At 38.6% G+C, this 17,402-nt stretch overlaps 1 non-coding gene across 1 annotated transcript; it reads left to right on the forward strand.

The window, feature by feature from the left end:
- Positions 1-16,030: 16,030 nt before the first annotated feature.
- On the forward strand, positions 16,031-16,137 carry LOC141645611 (small nucleolar RNA R71). The gene has a single exon (XR_012545089.1). It is a non-coding gene; the product is annotated as a small nucleolar RNA R71 (small nucleolar RNA).
- Positions 16,138-17,402: the final 1,265 nt, after the last annotated feature.

Raw genomic sequence — 17,402 nt, forward strand, 5'->3', positions numbered from 1 at the left:
CCCCACTTTACCATAAAACGTTTTGCCTCTTCTTACCCATACCTCACATTTCCATATTTATACCTCGGCATGTGTCATTGGTCATCTGTTGGTTGGAATGCATATGTACGGTCATAGAGATCATTTTCATATTTTATTGCTGGCATGTCTTCATAGGTCGTAGTTAGGTGAGAGTCACTACAAAATTAATTCTTTCTATCTTACATATATTCACCTGTACTTATTGAGTGATTTGAGCGACCCGTGAGAGTCCAATTTGATAAGTCTCTACAGTTGGCGGTTCAGCATGTTTTTAACGACTCCATAACTCGTTTGCATGATTCATTTGCTAATTGATTGTTGGTTGTTGCATTAAAATAGTTTAGGCTTAACAGGTTGCAATTCGCTCTGAGATTGAACTCGTTCCATTAGGTAATTAGATCGAGTCTAGTTCTTGCTTGGGGACAAGCAAGGGTTTGGTTTGGGGAAGTTTGATGCGTGTCTTTTATATGATGTTTTACATCCCATTTTACACGCATTTCAGAGCTCATTCGTGTAGTTTATGCTGCATTTCTCCCTATTTCCGTCTACTTCCGTGTTTTGTATATTATTGTAGAAATGTGAAGAATTCAACGGGAAAATCAAGCTAAATCCGTCCCCGAGTATCCTGCATTGCAAATGACGTAAAGGAATCACTTAAGGAACGAGCTTGGTGCGTAATTCAAGGCCCAAAAGACAAATCCACGAGTTTATAAGAGGCAAGTAGCAGCTCATCCAGTCGATCGACCACCTCCTTCAATCGATCGACCAACTATCGGGTTCCAGAAGCTACTGTTTGTTGAGGACCAGTCGATCGACCAGTCCTATCAGTCGATCGACCCAACTGTTATTTCAGACGAGAATTAGAAGACTGAGGAAGCGCAAGCCCATGATGCTAGGTTTAGGAAATAAGAAGTTACGTTAATTGCTATATAACGTAACCTAGAAACATTCAGTTATCATCAAGTTTTTTAATCAAGTTTTTACCTAAGTTTTATTCAGTGAGTTTTACATTAAGTTTACATACGGTTTTAGGAAGAATTAGGGTTTGGAATATTGTAAGCATTGGAATTTTCGCTCTTGTTCTTAATCATTCTTTTGCTATTCTCGGTATTCTTCTGCCCTATTTCAATTCATCTGTTTCGTTATTAGATTAGAATTGCTAGTAGCTTCCCAAAACCATCTTTATTGTTGCATGTTAATTGTTTGCCTTATCGCTTTAATTATGAATTCAATTCTTTTACGCCCTAGTATTATTGTTGTTATCACTTTCAGCATGAGTAGCTAAATAGTTTGTACTAGGATGTAGGCGAATTGTAGCATAGGCGGCATTAGATTATACACGGCCTGAACCCGCGTGTTGGTCGATCGACCACCTTACCCGGTTGATCGACTGACCTCGTGAGCTTTATTTCGTTTTAATTGATTTTAATGTTGTATTTAACGAATCGAATGCATGCGACCAGTTAGATACCCTTTCGTGACTGACCCAATAGATCGAAAGATAGGGAAGTCTGTTAGATCATCAATTGAATCGACTAAACTGTGCTAAGATCGAAAGATAGGTATAGTTTAGACCGTTAGTCACTTTTCAGAACGAAAGTTAGTATTAGTGATATTAGGGACCTATAGCGAGATCGAAAGATGTTATTTGTTAAGAGTGGACCGAGAGGACCTCTTTATTTCCCGCCTCACCTGTGTTGACTCAGACCGACTTAGTTTGCTGCCGCCGAAGCTATAATGAACCGATCATCCTAGTGCCCCTTCTTTATCTGTTTAAACCATCTTTTAGTTTATTATCTTTATTTGTTCTTAGCTATAGACCATCTCAACTCAACCCCCACAATTGTTACCTTAGACTGAATATAAATCAACTAGAATTAACATCTGCCTCCTTGTGGTTCGACCCTGTTACCACTAGCCTAGGTTAGTCTTAATAGGAAATTATAAATCTTATTTTTGGTACTCACAACGACGGGTATCACCTACCTTACTATTTTTACAATGAAAATCCTAACTACTACCCCAAATTTTCCCACCAAAATCACCACATCCAATATACAGAACAACCACCCACTCAATACCCGCTTCATAATGACTTCCAATTGCCACAATACAACCACTTTCAGACCTACCCACAACAAGAAAATGAGCCCATTCGAAATATGATTCTCAAAATAGTGGGAGATCAACAAAACTTCTTCAAACAAATGCTAGAAGAGAGCCAAAAAAAGGGACAATGTTCTTCATGTGATTTTGTAGGAATGTGAAGAATTCGGTGGAAAATGGACCAAATCTGTCCCGGAGTGCTTAGCTTAGGATTGGACATAAGGATAATGCTCGAGGAACAAACTTGGTGCGCGTTTCAAGGCCTAAAAGATAGCAAAAGCATGGTAGTGTACAAGTTGCAAAGCTTTAACAAGCAAAGAAGCACTTCACGATATTGTAGCCTGCTTCATATGGCAATATCTCGAGTTTTAGATCTGATAATCGAGTGATTCCAATTGGAGGTGAAAGTGTATCCTCTTAGCTTTCCAACGCCGTATAGAACGCCTGATTTGACCAAGTAACGAAGAAATGGAGGCTGTTTTAAGATCGGTGCGCGCTGCAGGAATCGTCAGAATGCATTACTGTACAACGCTCTTGGTCGATCGACTGGTCTCATTGGTCGATCGACCACCCCACGATCTGATGCGCAATTTAAAAGACGAGGAAGCCCATTGTAATTAGGTTTAGGAATAAGGGTTTTACGTGATATTTCTATATAACGTAACCCCTTCCTATTCATTAATCATCATTCATGAGCTTAGTTTAATCTAGTTTTTCATACTACGTTACTTTAGGTTTTATTCACATTCAATTCATATTTTAGTTATCAATAAAGTTCTTATTGCGGATCTATTCATTCCTCTTTTATTTTCGGTAATCCTTGTTCTTATTTTACAGTTGTTTTACTGTTTTATTAGTTTAGAAAATTTCTAGTTTAGATCCCTTGAACCCTAGATTAGTTTATGCGTTATTATTGCTATAATTATTTGATCATGTCTTCCTTTATAGTTTTTACGAATTTCGTTGAAGTTATTATCGTTATTATGTCTAGCTAAATCACCATTGCTAGGATGTAGGCGAACTTAGCATAGATGGCACTAGAATAGGCTACCCTCGGATTAGGGCTTGGTCGACCGACTGGCTTATCTGGTCGGTCGACTGAGTCGGTTGGTCGATCAACTGGGGTAGCTGGTCGATCGACTACCTTCGTGTCTGATTTGCTTCGTTTGAATCGTTAAGTGTAATATCTATCAATGAAACCTAGCGGAGACTTGTTAGATGCTTAGTTTTGACCAACTCGTAGATCGAAAGATAGGGAAGAACTTAGATTAACGAATTAAGACGGCTAAATTGCTAGATCGAAAGATAATGTAATTTAGGCATTAGGATCACTAGTCAAGAACGAAAGTTAGTATTAGTGACACCTAGGGACTAATAGCATAGACCGAGAGGGGCTATTAGTTGACTTGGACCGAGAGGACTTTTCATACCCATCACCCACGACTGTATTTCGAGACTTACCTAGACTTTTGTGCCATCGTAGCTATAGTGACCCGACCATCCTAGCTCCTTTTTATTATTTGTTCACATCATTTATTTTCATTGCTTATTTTTTATTGTTTTTTTATTTTACTTGCATTTAGTTCAGCTATTAATCATATCAAAATCCCCCTCATTGCTACCCTTAGACTAAAATAGAAAGCAACTATTATCTCCCCCGCCTCTCTGTGGTTCGACCCTGTTACCACTAGCTTCTGTTAGTTTTAATAGGTATTATAAATATTATTTTTGGTGCACACAACGACAGACATCACCCATCCTTGAGAAGTTTGAGGTATGCTTCCATGAAGAAGATGAATTCCTCTCTCCTATTGACCATGAAGACCTTTTTGCACCCACCATAGAACCTATGATTATTGGAGATGATATGGTGGATATTCTCCAAAACGTCAAATCATCATATAAAGAGTACTTGGTGGAAAAGCTCAAGAACAAAATTGCAAATGAGCTTACTTGTGGAGACTTGGCACCCACAATCTCAATTCCAAAGCTACCTCATCATCATTGTTATGAGAATTCTCCTTCTACTCTTGAAGGATTGTTAAATCCAAATGCTATCACCATATTTGTGGGAGATGGGAGAGAATGGAAGCCTCCCGATGACAAGAATTTTAAGCTTACTAATTTGGAGAGCCAAAAAGGCTATGATGAAAAGGCTAAGGTGAAGGGGAGAAATTTCAATGAAAATCCCCTTGTGGAGGATTGGCTCTATTGTATTTTGAAGTGGCCATGGTTCTATCTTTACTTATTTGAGGATTGTGCTCAAGCCTTTGACCTATTATTGAGAGCATTGAGTAACATGGACAACATCAATAACCATGGCAACAAGGAATGAGTTTGGTGGAGTCGTCCCTCAAACCACCATTTGTAAGATATCCTTTCCTTTGACTTTGCATTACATTTACACTTGCATTTAGTTATTTACATATACACTTAGCTTGCATTTGCATTATATTTCATATTGCATTTACATTAGTTAGTTCATATAGTATAGTTGCATTGTATTTATCTCACATGATTCATGTAGATAGTTGCATATAGACTAGAATTCATGCATAGTCACTAATGACCAATCCTATTCTTTTCTACACTAGAAATAGTGTTTAAATCGGTTTAGGGAAGTTTGATCATAAGTGACTTAAGCATATAGCATGAATAATATAGTGTAGTTTAGATTGCATTCATTTGTTATATATGTCATATAGAATTGCATTTAGTTAGAGCATGCATTCATTCATATCATATCATTGCATTTGTACTTCAATTTCCTTAAAATCAAAAATCCAAAAAACATGTATTTCTTTTTCATTCCTACTCCTACATGTACATTGAGGACAATGTCCAAAATAAAGTGGGGGTTGGGAATTTATATTCGAAAATACATAAAAAATGAAAAATTTCGAGAAATCCCAAAAATATGTTCTTTAATTTCATAAAATCAAAAACCATAAATATTTGAAAATTTTAAAAATCCAAAAACAAGTTCATTTCCTTTGTAGTGTAGTCTTGTATATATTTTGTTTGTCCATCCTTTTTCACATTGATTGACTATGCCACATCCGAGACATGAGGATATTGAAGACCGCATGGTATGATCTTTCCAATCTCCCTTTTCCTCTTTATGTTAATGACTATGTGGCTTTATTTTGATTGATGCGGTAAAAACAATGTGAATTTAGGATTGCATTTAGATTATTTGGCACACTAGTTGGTAGAAGCATATGCATTAGGATGTATAAATGTTAGTTGCATCATGGCATGTAGTTTGCATGTTAGAAATTTTTGTGAAACCGTCTACTTGGGAAGCTTGACAAGTGAATATAGGCCCTAGTAGATGCTTTTTCTTCTTAAGACTTTGCTTGTTAGAATACTTGTAAAACACCCTAGGACGTGTCATGCTAGTATCCTTTGACCTATAGATTAAGGCCTAGTCAAGAGTACCTTATGGTATGATAACTCCTTGGCTACCGTTTATTCCAAGGTGACTCTTGAAACCATGAAACCATCATTCATCCATATTCTACCATATTTTTGTCATCAAAGGGAATGAGCACAAAAAGAAATTGTTCAAAAATTTGAGTTCAAGAAATGAAAATAAAAGAAAAGAAAAAGTTTGCAAAATGCATCAAAAGAAAAGAGGAGCAAAAATAGACTCCTAAAGCTTCAAATATAAGGCACCCTCGTTACTAATTGGGGTGACTTTGAAAATGTTCAAAAGAAAATGCAAAAAGTTGAAAAATTGTCAAGTATTCTTGATGAAAGCATTTAACGATTGAGGACAAAGGTACCCTAGCTTGACACAATTTGGAGGTGATTTATTGGTATCCTTTTAGGCTTAGTAGTTTGAAGAAACCGTATATATGATGGAATGTGTACCCTTAGATTGCTTCCCTTGTAGATAATTTTCGCCACTTAGATGAGGAAGGTGGCTATTCTTTTGTAGATGCATCCATTACTTGCTTTGTGTGCTTAATGCTTGGATGTGTCACCATTTTGGCAAGCCCCATCTTGCCTTGCAAGAAGGCATCCTACCTCATGGTTGTCTTGTTGTGAGTTGAAGGGGCGGAGTGAGACCCGCTAATTGTCTCACATCGGCTATATTAGTAGGTTAGTTTGAATAAGGGTTCTAGTTTTTGTCACCTCTTTACTCGGGACGAGTAAAGGTTCGGTTTGGAGATATTTGATGTGAACATTATTTGCGCACATTTAGTCCCTTAATTGAACCCATTTTGGATACTATTATAACATTCCATAGCCATTTTATCCGTCAAATGCTTTCTATTTTGCTTTCCTAGTGCATTTCGTATGTTTTATAGGAAAGAAGACAATTAGGTGGAAATTCCCGTCTTCCGTGCATATTTAGAAGCTTTTTGATGATATTAGATGGACTAGTATGAAGAGGAGACAATAATGATGACCAAGGATGTAGGAATAAAGAGTATATAGAAGGAGCATAGGGTTAAAAGTAAGGATGACGAGAAGGAAGGCATTACAAGAAGAAATTGCTTGGAACAAAACCAAATGTTGCTCCTTTGGCTCTGAAAGTATGCTAGATGGAACAGCGTCGAAATATCAAGTGATCTAGGCTTTTGAATCACTCCAATAGGAGTCCGGATCAGAAAATGACGTCCGTTTTACAATCTGAGCTCAAACAAAGAAGCTGTCCGCCAATCCGCTCGTCCCGAGACCCAATCCGCTCGTCTGCTACAGGACGCTCGTCCCCGCCTCCAGGACGCTCGTCTTGAAGCCTTTTTATCCAAGCGTCCCGTGCTTGATCCGCTCGTCCTCTGCTCCAACAATCCGAGCGTCCCGGCCCCTTGGCCGCTCGGATTCCTTTCAAGTGCAACCGGCTTCTTCTTTCTCCATTCAAGATGCGCATATTTTTGAAAGACTAGCTAAAAGGAGACCCGCATCATTTCTTGAGAGGAGCGATTCCTCAAGGACTTAATCATCATTTAAGTCCTTAGTAACCCTAATTTGTGCACCTAATCCCCACTATAAATTGAAGGAAAAGTAGATCTATATACTTAACATATTCATATATGTTTTATTTTAATTTGTCACAAAATTAATGGTGATCTTATGCATGCAAACTTATAAACAAAATAAAGAAGAAACATTCATCCTTACATTGGATTTTCGGTTTATGGGCACAAGTGAGTTCTCCTACTCACTTGTTCTTGAGCTCTCCAAATGGAAGAACAAGGATTCAAATATAGAATCCCTTCCAAAAGCATATACCCAAGGAAAACTCATAATAACCAATATTATTTAGATCTAGTAATAATACTAGTTTTACTATAAAATTGACACAAAATAAATTGTATTTTTCTCTTGAAAATTTCGGTCAAGAGGGAGTATTTTGTGTGGTTTATTTCTCTAGAAATCTCATAAGATGTTGATCGAGGCCATTTCGTGTTCACAATTAAGCATATGTGGTCGTTGGTCAATGGTCGATACAAAACACAATTTATACTTCACAAACAACTCTACTATTAGTAAAGAGGCAAGTAAAGGTCGGATCCCAAGGGACGGGTATTGAAATGAGAATTCTATTGTAACTAGTAGTGTCTAGGGGGTGTCACAAATTAGGTTGATGTAGAAGGTTACTAAACTAAAATAGCAATGAAAATAAACTAGCAAGATGAATAAAATAAGGGGTGTAAACAATTGATTAAAAGCACTAGGGTGTCATGGGTTCATAGGGGATTCATGGGATATGATCATACAAACATGTTCTCAAATTATAAGCAAGCGATTATTGTTGTGATGGATTGAGTTGGGTTATATCTTACAATCCTAGGAAAGTTTGGGTCCCGGAGCCGAATCGATTAGATTGTACAACACCTACAAGTCGACTTAATCTTTCCTACTCAACACATGCATGGTCTAACAAGACTCGAGTTGGGTTATGTCTTACAAGTCAAGTTGAAAGGATAGAAGATGATAGTAAATGCAAGGATTCATAGGCTTAGCATTTCATCAAAGCATTTCATCAAATATAACATGTGCATGTATTAAGATCAAAACAAGCAAGCAAATAAGATATGAAAGCATATTAATTTAAGCATGAATCATTCCCCATGTTGGTTTCCCCTAATCACCCATTAAACCCTAGCTAAGAGACTACTCACTCATTATCATGTTGATCATGCTAGAAAGGTTGTCAATCATACTAACATAATGAAACATGATGAATAAATGAAAGTAATTAACAATAATTAAAAAGGGATTAAGAGATTATACCTACTAATGATTCCAATAATAAAGCAAGAATAATAGAAGTACTTGAATCCTAGATTGAGAGGTTGTCAATCTCCCAATAATAACCCAAATAATCTTCAATTACCCAAAATAAAGGAAGAACAAGAGAGAGATTAAAGAACTAAAACTTGGATTAAAACTTGATTAATACTTGATTACAATATTAAAGAGAGATTTGATTGATATTAACTACACTAATTATTGATAAGAAGAACATGCTCCTCTAATTAGACTAATGGGGTATTTATAGTGAAAATTAGGGAGGATGCATTAGGGTTAACTAAGGGCTAAACTAGTAATTACACTTTTTAAGTTGAGCAAGGAGACTCCGGTATTTTCTGAGAGAAGGGCTTCTCTAATCGTAGCTTTGAAGAATGAAAACGTGCTGTACTGAAATCCGTGCGGATGGGAGTCGGGACGGCCGGATCTGGGCTGAGGAATCCGAGCGGATCCTTGGGCAAGACGCTCGGATTGGCGAGGGGGAATCCGAGCGGATTCCTTTGAGGGACGCTCGGATTGGGCTGGACGGACGGGCGGATTGTGTACAATCCGTTCGGATTGTCTGGCAGCGTCAATTCTTCTTCTTTTCTTCCCTTTTCTTCATGAATTCCTTGGGGATTTCCTTGGGGACTCAAGGATCCTTTCTCAACAATGCTCTTCTACTATGCTATGTACAAAGGCCTTCTAGTCTTGTCTCTCCTTGATGCTTGGTCATTGAATACGATCAATTTAGCCTCGTTTTGCCATGAAAATACAAGATTCTTACTCCTTTCCTACCAAGGGATCAAAATCTCAAAGAATATGCAAAACAAAGAACTAAAGATAAGAAATGACCCAAATAGGCACTAAAAAGCATGGAAACAATGGTAATTCGGGGGCTAAATATGCGCCAATTATGGTCACATCAAATATCCCCAAACCGAACCTTTGCTCGTCCCGAGTAAAGAGGTGACAAATACTAGGACCAATACTAACCTAACCTAATGATAATAGCCGATATGAGACAATTAGCGGGTCTCACTCCGCCCCTTCAACTCACAACAAGACAACCATGAGGTAGGATGCCTTCTTGCAAGGCAAGGTGGGTCTTGCCGAAATGGCGACACATCCAAACATTAAAGCACAAAAAATCAAGTAATGGATGCATCTACAAAAGAATAGCCACTTTCCTCATCTAAGTGGCGGAAATTATCTACAAGGGAAGCAATTCAAGGGTACATAATCCTTCATAGATGCAATTTGTTCAAACTACTAAGCCTAGAAGGATACCAATAAATCACCTCCAAAAGGTGTCAAGCTAGGGTACCTTTGTCCTCAATCGTTAAATGCTTTTGTCAAGAGTAGACTCCCTATGGTGTTAGAAACACTGGAGGATCGCGGAATTCCCCCTCTTGCCTAGACAAGAAGAAGGGTCGTCCCCTCTCTACCATGCACAAAAATGGATACGATGGATAAAGGGATCAATAGATATTTGAGTTTCATTTTGGGAGTTTGCTTTCATTTTTGTTTTTCCCCCCAATTTTATTTGGCATTTGACATTTGAGAACACTTTCTTGCCATTTCTTTTTGATTTTTGGCTTTTCAATACTAGACAACTTTCATCTTTTTGCATTTTCTTTTTGAACATTTTCAAAGTCACCCCAATTAGTAACGAGGGTGCCTTGTATTTGAAGCTTAGGAGTTCTATTTTTGCTCCTCTTTTCATTTGATGCATTTTTGCAAACTTTCTTTCATTTTTCATTTCATTGAACTCAAATTGATTTCTTTTTGTGCCCATTCCCTTTGATGACAAAATGTATGGTAGAACATGGAATGAATGATGGATGCATGGTTTCAAGGGTCACCTTGGAATAAACGGTAGCCAAGGAGTTATCACACCACAAGGTACTCTTGACTAGGCCTTAAACCATGGGTCAAAGGATACTAGCATGACACATCCTAGGGTGTTTTACAAGTATTCTAACAAGCAAAGTCTTAAGAATAAAAAGCATCTACTAGGGCCTATATACAATTGTCAAGCTTCCCAAGTAGACGGTTTCACAAAATTTTTCTAACATGCAAACTACATGCCATGATGCAACTAGCATATACACATCCTAATGCAAATGATTCTACCAACTAATATGACATATAAACTAAATGCAAGTCCTAAGTTCACATTGTTTTTACCGCATCAATCAAAATAAAGCCACATAGTCATTAACATAAAGAGGAAAAAGGAGATTGGAAAGATCATACCATGCGGTCTTCAATATCCTCATGTCTCGGATGTGGCGTAGTCAATCAAAGTGAACAAGGATAAACAAACACAATATATACAAGACAATATATACAAAGGAAATGAACTTGTTTTTGGTTTTTCAATTTTCAAATTTTTATGATTTTTGAAATTTTTCAATTTTTATGGTTTTTTGAATAAAAGTTAAGTGTTAGAATTCCCATCCCCACACTAATATGGGCATTGTCCTCAATGGCCAAAATGATGGAAATTATGCAAAGATGATGCATGATTTCTATACTAAATGCAATTCTACACTAAGCTATACTACATGATGCATGGTTTTTGTTATGACGGAGAGGATAATTTAGATTACCTCCCGTTGTGTATGCATTAACTTCCCCAAACCAAATAAGACACTATTGCTAATGTCAAGGATGGGTATAGTTCATGCACACACTATGCTATGCATGAAACTAGATTGTCATTTTGGATTTTCAAAAATGGGAACAATAAAGAACACCTCAATGGTACCGAGGTGTGAGTCCTTTGGTGTTACTAGGACTAAACCAACAATGATCAAAATGAAATAAAATACAAAGAGATATAGACAAACCATGGGAGTGTAGGAGTCTCCAAGGCTAGTCTTCCATCATGCTATTATCATCATCACTTCCCTCATGAGAAGTGGTCACATTGCCACTTTCCTTGGCACTTTCTTTATCACTTTCTTCATTATCTTGCTCATCATTATCTTCACCATCTTCACCATCTCTTTCTTCATCTCCACTTGCTTCTTCCTCAATATTATCATCAATTTCTTCATCATTTCCAACAACCTCATTGTCTTCCACCACGTCCCTTGATGCACCCGGAAACAAGGCTTCTTTATCAGCCCAACTAGGCAAAGGACAAGATGGATCAAGGAGTCCTTGCCTAGCTAGATGTAAGAGGGGAGGATATTGAGCCAAATAAGCATTCTTCCGATCTTCATAAGCTTGCTTGTGCATGGCTTGCATAAGAAGAGTTACATAGTCTTTTCCAATTTCAACTCCTTGCGGTTTGAACTCTTCATACACAAAGGGGTAAGGCGGTATAACAATGGAAGAGGAGGGGGTTTCATGATCACCCTTTTGTTGTTGAATGATGTACTCGGCTTCCTTGCATAGGGGAAGTAAATAGTTGGTCCGGTGGACACTAAGACGACAAATCTTTGCGGGTAAAGTGAATGATCGAGCCTCACTAGTAAGCCACCCATACTTGGTATCAAGGGGATTGTGAGCAACCCACTTGAACTTGTTAATCATGATAGACATATCAATAAGATGGCCACCTTCCTTAGCCTTGTACTTGCTATCCTTATTGAAATTAGGATCAAAGTGCTTGGCTAGGACCGTGATTAGGCCGCCATTAACAATAACGGTTGTACCCTTCTTCCCACTATCTACATGGAGCCATCTATCAACCAATAGCCTCAAAGAGTTGTAAGGCTTGGTATGAATTCTTCCAATATTCAAAGTTGATTCAAGGAGAATAAAATTGAGTCCTGTGAAATGATTGGTGTCTTTCCTAGCAATTATGGTATTTCCCACAACTTTGTGCCATACTCTTATGCCCGGGTGATGGACCAAAAGAGCACGACAAGCATGAAAATCTTCAAATTTCTTCCCGGAGATTGCCTCCCAAAGAGGCTCGGGGTCATACTTCCCATATTGCTTATAATATTTCTGTTCATCGCTAAGACCCAAAATTTCACCCAATTCCGGAAAGGTAATGCGTCTACTAGTGTTAGCTAGACGAAACTCAATATTTTCCCTATTCTCAACTTTTGTCACTTTTAAAGAACTTAAGAATTCCAAGACAAGGGAGGGGTATGTTACTTCCTTCATTTCAAACAATTTCTTCAAACCCATGGCATTGAAAAAGGCTTTTGTTTGTTCAAGAACACCCAATTTCTCCAAAGCATCTTTACATATGAATTTGGTGGATTGAATTTGTTTCATAGCAAACTTGACAAATGTATTTCTATGGGTATCGGAAATGAAAGTTACGTCCGGATAATGCAAGAGTTGATCGATTACCGGAGTAGAAGGTGATGCTCCCATAGAAGTTTGTTGTTGTTGTTGCACTTCCAAGCTTGGTGTTGCTACCACCATTGCCAAAGCTTTCTTTGTTTGTAGAGCTTTTTGCCTTTGAGAGAGAGCCTTTGCTTTTGGTTCCTTTGTTGCCTTTGTTACTCCCTTTGTTCTTGCCATTTGATGAACTAACCAAGAAAAGAGTCAAAAATCTTCAATTTGTAGAATGCCCAAATCGATTTGAAGGTGAAAGGCTTTGCCTTTATGAGAACAAAAATCGACTCAAAGGTGAAGATTTTGTTCTTGGTTTTGATTGTTATTGAAGATGGAGGGATTGATTTGTTGTTTGAAAGATGGTTTGATTTGATTTTGGTGGATTTTGTTGAGGGTTTTTGTTTTTGAGATGGAGAGGATGAGGGTTTTGATGTTGTGGGTAGTGTTTATGAATGAATGAATGAATGAATGAAGGTGGGGTGGGTTATAAAGAAGTCGAGATTTTTCAAGACGCAGGGACAATCCGTGCGGATTGGGCGCAATCCGTGCGGATTCTACAGCTTCAAAATTTTCAAAATCCCGCCTAGAGACGGGCGGATTCTGGGGAATCCGCTCGGATTCTTCTGTGATGGGACGGGCGGATTTTGTGCAGGACGGACGGATTCTAGTCCAGAGATTTTTCTTTGTTTTTCTTTAGCTGCAAGACGGGCGTCTTGTTCACAAGACGGACGGATTCTGTGAGACGGGCGTCTTTCTAGAAATCCGCTCGGATTCTTTGACAGTCAAGAAATTTGCAATTTCAGCACAGCTCAGGACGGGCGTCTTCTCAGCAGGACGCTCGGATCTTCTTCAGACGGGCGGATTCTCAGGAATCCGCTCGGATTGGTCCTTGTGTACACGGATTCAGTTCCATCCGTGCACAAACGCATTCCCTTATCATTCTTTCTTTCTTTCTTTCAAATCTTGTGTTCTTCATTGTGGGGGCACTACTAAGCCATGAATAGCCTAGGCAATTGCCATCCCCACACTAAGGTAAAGCACTACACATCAATTGAAATCGTTAATCCCTCCCTCACTTCTCTCTTTTCATGACAATTATTTTGATCAAAGTAAATAAAAATCCAAAAATGACAAAAATGCAATACAAAAATTAAATGTAAGTTAGGGAGTTAGAAATATTTACAAGTGGTGGTTTAGGGAGGACTCCACCAAACTCTCATTCTTGATGAGATGTCAAGGGGGCATGTTCAAGGTGTTGTTGATGTTGCTCAACACCTTGAAGAAGTAATCAAAAGCTTGTTCATTGTTATGGTAGAGGTCCTCAATAGACCGTGCTCCTTGTTGTTGATCATGATCGATGGCATGCCCAATGTAGGGATTAAAGATCCCTTCAAATTCGTCGTCCCAAAGACCACAAACTTCATTGAGTTGATCATTGAAAATCTCTTGCTTAGATGGAGACAACTCTCCCAATTTCTTCTCTTGGCCAATGAGGCCATCTTCTTCTTCCTTGGTTGATTTTGATGAGCTTTGCAAGCTCTCCTTGTCACAATTCACTTGTTCTTTGAATGGAGCATCTTCAATTTTCTTCTTCCATTGGAGTTCCGATTTCTTCCTCTCATCCTTCCGGCTATAATGATCGATCATGAAACATGGCTCATGCAAACGAGGAGCTCTCATGGTTTTGTCAAGATTAAAAGTTATGCTTTCATCTCCCACTTCTAGAGTGAGCTCTCCATGTTTCACATCAATCACCGCACCCGCGGTGTGTAGGAAAGGTCTTCCTAAGATGATTGGAATGTTGGAATCTTCCTCCATATCAACAATGACAAAGTCTACCGGGATGAAAAACTTCCCAATTCGCACGGGGACATCTTCCCATATCCCTAATGGTGTTTTCGTCGATCTATCGGCCATTTGAAGAGTGATATTGGTGCATTTAAGCTCTCCCATTCCCAACCTTTTACTCACCGAGTACGGCATGACACTCACACTAGCCCCTAGATCACATAAGGCTTTGTTGATCGTTGTGTCGCCAATGGTACACGGTATTGAGAAGCTTCCCGGATCCTTTAACTTTGGAGGTGAACTCCCTTGAAGTATTGCACTACTCACCTTAGTGAAGGCGATAGTCTCAAGTTTCCGGATCGACTTCTTCTTTGTGAGGATATCTTTCATGTACATTGCATAGGCCGGAACGTGATTGATTAATTCCGTGAAAGGAATTGAGACTTCTAAATTCTTCACAATTTCCATGAACTTTCCAAGTTCATCATCAAATTTGGGCTTGGCTTGACGACTTGGAAAAGGAAGTCTAATCACAATGGGCTCCTTTTCTTTGGCCTTGTCTTCATTTTTCTTTGAACTTTCTTCTTTTGATGATTCCCCTTCTTTGGGGCTTTGCACAATTTCTTCCTTTTCACTAGCTTTCACAACTTCATCCTCAACTTGCTTCTTCGGTGCCTCATATCTTGTACCACTTCTCAAGTGAATGGCACTAACCGTTTCATGTCTAGGGGGATTACTTTGAGGTGGTAATTGCCCCTTTTGTCTTTGTGAGCTTGAAGATGCTAGTTGAGTCAATTGTGTTTCCAACATCTTGGTGTGAGCTAGAATGTTGTTGATGGTGGTGTCTTTTGCTTGGCTATCTTTTTGCATTTGGGTGAAAAATTCTTGTTGATTCTTTTGCATTTGGAGGACCGCTTTTTGGACATCAAAACCTTGGTCATTTTGGTGATTGTACAGATTTTGATTTTGGTAACCTTGGTTTTGATTGTAAAAGGGTCTTTGATTTTGATTTCTCATGGGTGGTGGAGTGTATGTTGTTTGAGGGTTTTGAACATTTTGGCTTTTGTATGAGAGATTTGGATGTAACTTGGTGTTTTCATTGTAAAAATTTGAATAAGGGGTACCACTTTTGTAAGCTTGGAAAGCATTAACTTGTTCGGTTGTTCCCCTACATTCACTTGAGTAATGACCCAAGGTTCCACAATTCTCACATATCCCGCTTGGGATTGATGAGGATGCCGTCATGGCATTGACATGATGCTTTGATGATTTTGAGTTTTCCTCAAGTCTAGCCATAGCTTGTTCAAACTTCAAGTTGATTGTGTCAATGTGAGCACTAAGTTGAGCACCCAATTGAGTAACGGAGTCCACTTCATACTTTCCTCCTCTAGTAGCCTTGCGAGGTCTACTATATTGTGAATTATGGACCGCCATTTCCTCAATCTTGTTCCATGTTTGATTGTCATCAACTTCGGTGAACATTTCATTTGATCCCATATTGAGAATGTTTCTTGAATCTTCATATAAACCATTCCAAAATTGTTGCACTAAAAACCATTCGCTAAGTCCATGGTGAGGACATGAGCGACAAATACCTTTGAACCGCTCCCAAGCTTCATACAAAGATTCTTCATCCCTTTGCTTAAAACCCGTAATTTGAGCTCTTAGCATGTTAGTCTTTTTCGGTGGGTAGAATTTTTTGTAGAAAGCTAGAGCTAGCTTCTTCCAAGAATCTATTCCAAGGGTGGCCTTATCAAGGCCCTTCAACCATTGCTTTGCGGTGCCGATTAACGAAAAAGGAAATAAGACCCATCTTATTTGGTCTTGAGTCACGCCCGTTTGAGAGATAGCTTCACAATAATCGCAAAAGGTTTCCATATGAGAATGAGGGTCCTCACTAGGCATTCCCCCGAATTGGCTCCTCTCAACTAGTTGGATGAAGGCAGACTTGGCAATAAAGTTTCCGGTAAGATGTTGTGGTGTAGGAGTACCATTTGGTAAATCCTCCTCGGTGGGTATAGAGTGTGACGAGAATTTAGGCATTGTAGGTGGATTTTGTGTGGTATTGTTTAATGGGTTCTCTTCTCCTTCTATTGCGAAAGGATTGACAAACTCACTAGTGGGTTGAACAACTTCACCAACACCTCCCAAATTCCTCCTAACAAGTCTCCTATTATTCGTCAAGGTTCTTTCGATTTCACGGTCAAAAGGTAACAAATCTCTTTGTAACCTTCTAGACATGCAAAATATCAAACAACTCAAAAACAATTAGAACAAACCTTGAGGAGTTTTACTTCCCCAAGGTGAAAAAGACACAACTAATAACAATAAAAGAAATCTTAAATCAATTAAACACCGTCCCCGGCAACGGCGCCATTTTTGATCGAGGCCATTTCGTGTTCACAATTAAGCATATGTGGTCGTTGTTCAATGGTCGATACAAAACACAATTTATACTTCACAAACAACTCTACTATTAGTAAAGAGGCAAGTAAAGGTCGGATCCCAAGGGACGGGTATTGAAATGAGAATTCTATTGTAACTAGTAGTGTCTAGGGGGTGTCACAAATTGGGTTGATGTAGAAGGTTACTAAACTAAAATAGCAATGAAAATAAACTAGCAAGATGAATAAAATAAGGGGTGTAAACAATTGATTAAAAGCACTAGGGTGTCATGGGTTCATAGGGGATTCATGGGATATGATCATACAAACATGTTCTCAAATTATAAGCAAGCGATTATTGTTGTGATGGATTGAGTTGGGTTATATCTTACAATCCTAGGAAAGTTTGGGTCCCGGAGCCGAATCGATTAGATTGTACAACACCTACAAGTCGACTTAATCTTTCCTACTCAACACATGCATGGTCTAACAAGACTCGAGTTGGGTTATGTCTTACAAGTCAAGTTGAAAGGATAGAAGATGATAGTAAAT

This window comes from Silene latifolia, chromosome 2, assembly GCF_048544455.1.
Source record: "Silene latifolia isolate original U9 population chromosome 2, ASM4854445v1, whole genome shotgun sequence".
Classification (NCBI taxonomy): Eukaryota; Viridiplantae; Streptophyta; class Magnoliopsida; order Caryophyllales; family Caryophyllaceae; genus Silene; species Silene latifolia.